Source organism: Ornithorhynchus anatinus, chromosome 11 (assembly GCF_004115215.2).
Source record: "Ornithorhynchus anatinus isolate Pmale09 chromosome 11, mOrnAna1.pri.v4, whole genome shotgun sequence".
NCBI classification, from domain to species: Eukaryota; Metazoa; Chordata; class Mammalia; order Monotremata; family Ornithorhynchidae; genus Ornithorhynchus; species Ornithorhynchus anatinus.
This window is the reverse complement of record NC_041738.1, coordinates 23216044-23219351: the sequence shown is the minus strand read 5'-3', so window position 1 is coordinate 23219351 and position 3308 is coordinate 23216044. Positions and strand designations below refer to the sequence as shown.

Genomic DNA, 3308 nt, shown 5'->3' with positions numbered 1-3308 from the left:
ATTTTTATTTTCAAAGAGGGCATGAGTTTGGAGAAGGGTGGGGCCGGCGGGGAGGGAACAGTCTGCTTCGTGGTCCTCACTGCACCCCTGACTGCAGAAACCAAAGTATCACCTGGTTTCAAGGCAGCCCCACTCCCGGTCCTGCCTGTGATGTTACCAAGGGCATCTCCTGTCCAGAAGGACAGACGAGGCCCTTTCCTGAGACTTCAGGACTGAGACCGGGTCTGGGAAATAATGGCAAGCAGAGCTGCCGGCCGGGCTCCCATGGGGCCCTGGGGAGCAACGGGGGAGGTAGGTGGGCAGGAGTGAAGCACAGGATGTCTTGTACAATGTCCCTGAAGGTTTTGTATGTTCCGGACCCATGTTCCGGACTCAAGAAGCAGTCTGGCCTAATGGATATAGAGCAGAGGCCTGGGAGTCAGAAGGTCTTGTCTTATGCTGTCGAATCGTCTCCGACCCTTAGCCACACCAGGGACACATCTCTCCCTGAATGCCTCACCTCCACCTGCAATCATCCTGGTAGGGGATCCGTACAGATTTCTTGGTAAAAATCTGGAAGTGCTGTACCATTGCCTCCTTCCGTGCAATAAACTTGAGGCTCCGCCCTCATCTCTCTCCCATGTTGCTGCTGCCCAGCACAGGGGAGTTTTGACTCGTAGCAGATTGCCTTCCACTTGCTAGCCACTGCCCAAGCTAGGAATGGAATGGATAGGCCTCTGCTTGACTCTTCCTCCCATAGTCGAGGCTGGTGGAGTACTGGAAACTCTCCAGATGCGACCCTGGGAGAGGAGTCAGATTTATTGCCATTGTTCTTGTCTGTCTGTCTCCCCCAATTAGACTGTAAGCCCGTCAAATGGCAGGGACTGTCTCTATCTGTTGCCGACTTGTTCATTCCAAGCGCTTAGTACAGTGCTCTGCACATAGTAAGCGCTCAATAAATACTATTGAACGAATGAATAAAAAGAACCTGAGTTCTAATCCCAGCTCCATCACATGTCTGCTGTGTGATCTTGAGCAAGTCACTTCACTTCTCTGGGACTCATTAACCTCATCTGTAAAATGGGGATTAAAAGACTGTAAATCCTATGTGGGACAGGGACTCTGTCAAAAACTGATAAGCTTTTATATACACCAGTGCTTAGAACAGTGATTGACACATAGTAAGCACTTAACAAATACCATCATCATTATTTATGGCTGAAACAGGCCTGGGCTACCAAGACCCAGCAGGCGATGGTTCTTTAGCCCCACCCCTGTCCCCTCCCTCTCAGGACTGATTTTAAAATGCCATTGTCCAGATGGGAGTGGCCTGCTCAGCACCAGGGGTGACATCCGGTCAGTGGGGCCAGGAAGGGAGAGGTAGAAGAGGGTTCAGATGGCAGCAAAGGAAAAGCATGACCTTCTCTGCCTGACACCTTGGGGATCACCTTCAAAACATTAAGGTCACTTCTCCTCCAAGAGGCCTTTCCTGATTAAGCTCTCTTTTCCTCAGCTTGGTCTCCCTTCTGCATCATCTAAGTGCTTGGACATTTGATATTCACTCCAACTCCAACTCCACAGCACTTACGTATATATCTTTAAATTATATAGAATAAATTACTCATTTATTCATATTGATGTCTGTTGCCCTTTCTAGGCTGTAAGCTTATTATGGGCAGGGAGTGTATCTGCTAATTCCGTTGCATTGTACTCTCCCAAATGCTTAGAACTGTGCTCTGCACAAAGTAAGTGCTCAATAAATACCGTTGATTGATTAATTGATTGAATAACTGTTTGCATTGCTCCCCTGAAGATGGTGCTTTGAATCTAAGCATAGATGAGAAGCGGAGTGGCATAGTAGATAGAGTGTGGGCCTGGGAGTCTGAAAATCATGGGTCCTAAAACTGCCTCCACCACTTGTCTGCTGTGTGACCTTGGGCCAGTCGATTCATTTCTCTGTGCCTCCGTTTCCTCATCTGTAAAATGGGGATTGAGACTGTGAGCCCCACGAGGGACAGGAACTATGTCCAACCTGATTTGCTTGTATAATAATGTTGGTATTTGCTAAGCACTTACTACATGCAGAGCACTGTTTTGAGCGCTGGGGGAGATCAGGATAATCAGGTCGTCCCACATGAGGCTCACAGTTAATCCCCATTTTACAGATGAAGTAATTGAGGCACAGAGAAGTTAAGTGACTTGCCCACAGTCACACAGCTAACAAGTGGCAGAGCCGGGAGTCGAACTCATGACCTCTGACTCCAAAGCCCAGCTCTTTCCACTGAGCCACGCTGCTTTTCACGCCGATGCTTAGGACATCGTAAGTGCTTAACAAATACCACAATTATTACTACTATCAGATTTAGGAACAAAAAAATGACACTGCCTTATCTTAATTTTGTCTGACTCCCCTGTTAGATTGTAACTTCCTTGAGGTTAGGGAGCATAGGTTGTGATCCTGTTCTACTCCCTTAAATGCTCAGAGTAGTGCTTTTCAATCAGTGGATGCCCAGTAAATGCTGCTGATCGACTGACTGGCTTATGTACCCCTGTGGACACCTGCAAGCCTTTTCTGCCTTATTTGGGCTAAATTCACTCTTCCCTGAGGAGTCTGTTTTCCTTCCTAAAAGGTGTACTTAATCAGGAAAGGCCTCTTGTAGGAGAAGTGACCTTAATGTTTTGAAGGTGATCCCCAAGGTGTGGGGAAGAGAAGGTCACTTGTCACCGCTAAAACTTCAACCTGTCAAGTTTACTCTATCTTCCAATCTGTGACTCCAAGATGTTGTCACCTACACCCCAAGTGTACTCTCAGTTCACACCCCCCCACCTCCACCATCCCAGAAAGAAGGAGTTTAAGGAGTCAGCCACATTTTGCTGAAAAAGTTACTGTCAAGGGGCAAAAAATCTAAATGGAAAAGCTTGCTGGTGAGACAGTATAAGCAGAATTTATGTCCATGTGAATTGTGCGGAAAGGAATTTCAACAGGGAGGCTGCATTTAGGAAAAAAAAGGGATGAGAAATAAAAATTCAGAGAAGGGATTAGCCACGAGGGATTAACGCTGACTGATCTCTTCCAGGCGAACAGAAAGAACATGCTAATTCTCATCTAGGTGAGGCTAGTGGGTTTGTCAGAAGCTTATACCGGATCGTTTGCCCTTCCATTAATTCCTGAACAGTTGAATGGCTTTGCTGTGGTGAACAGAATTTTGAGAATCCACAGGACAGCGGCAGAATCCATTTTACCTTCCTCAATTCCAAAAAGGGCCTCCTGGAGGAGAATGGAATTGAGCCAGAAAGGGGTCTTTCTTCCCAAGGTGAGTGAAGGCCAG

General features: G+C 47.1%; 1 non-coding gene across 1 annotated transcript; it reads right to left on the bottom strand.

Moving 5' to 3' along the window:
* Positions 1–651: 651 nt before the first annotated feature.
* LOC114815394 lies at positions 652–789 on the bottom strand. Its single transcript, XR_003763157.1, has one exon. It is a non-coding gene; the product is annotated as a small nucleolar RNA SNORA7 (small nucleolar RNA).
* Between the last annotated feature and the right edge of the window lie 2519 nt (positions 790–3308).